Here is a 783-nt window from a genome sequence, read left to right as displayed (position 1 = left end):
CATACAATTCCTGATTTTTTCCAATAGCAATTGAAATTCATTTTATCTTTCGCACATGGACACAAGAATTGAGACGTGAATTGCAGGGGCGTAATTTTTTTTTCTTTTTTTCCTTTTTTTTTTTTTTTTTTTTTTTTGAGTGTGTGTGTGATTAGGGAGGAGGAGGAAGGTAGCGCGGGGTGGAAGGGCGAAGCCCCAAACTCACTTCTGCAGCGGGCACCTCTTGGTCAGCGATCAATAAATACGTTATTCTCATTTAGTTAGACTGCTTGGCTGCCTCGTTGGGTGACTACGGCTAATTCCACTGCGAGCACGTTTCGTAAGACGAAGCCAGGCTGCGACCCTCGAGCCTGTCACATTTGAGCCGCAACGACTCAGGCGCAGCGAGAGGGGCTGCAGSGAGAGGGGCTGCAGGGAGAGGGGCTGCAGCGCGAGGGGCTGAAGAGACACGGGCTGAAGGATGAGGGGCTGCAGCGCGAGGGGCTGCAGGGAGTGGGGCTGCAGGCAGAGGGGCTGCAGCCCGGAGGGGCAGGCGGAGCAGAGCGGGGGCGCCGGGCGCTGCTTGCGGCCGGCGCACCTGGGCGCGCAGGTGAGGGAGGGCCCCGCTGTGGCGGCCCCCCCCGCGCCGCGGGGAGCCCCGCGGGGAGCCCCGGGCTCGCGGTTCACGTGTGCGCGGCGCTCCCGGCAGCCCGCCCGGGACAGGGGTGCGGGGGGACCCGGCGGCGCCCGCAAAGGGCCCGACGGGGCGGGATGGCCGCGCCGCGGCGGGGGCACCGGGGTCCC

This window comes from Nothoprocta perdicaria, unplaced genomic scaffold (assembly GCF_003342845.1).
Source record: "Nothoprocta perdicaria isolate Ctin4 unplaced genomic scaffold, notPer1 scaffold_106, whole genome shotgun sequence".
Lineage (NCBI taxonomy): Eukaryota > Metazoa > Chordata > Aves > Tinamiformes > Tinamidae > Nothoprocta > Nothoprocta perdicaria.
Note: the sequence above shows the minus strand (reverse complement) of the source record.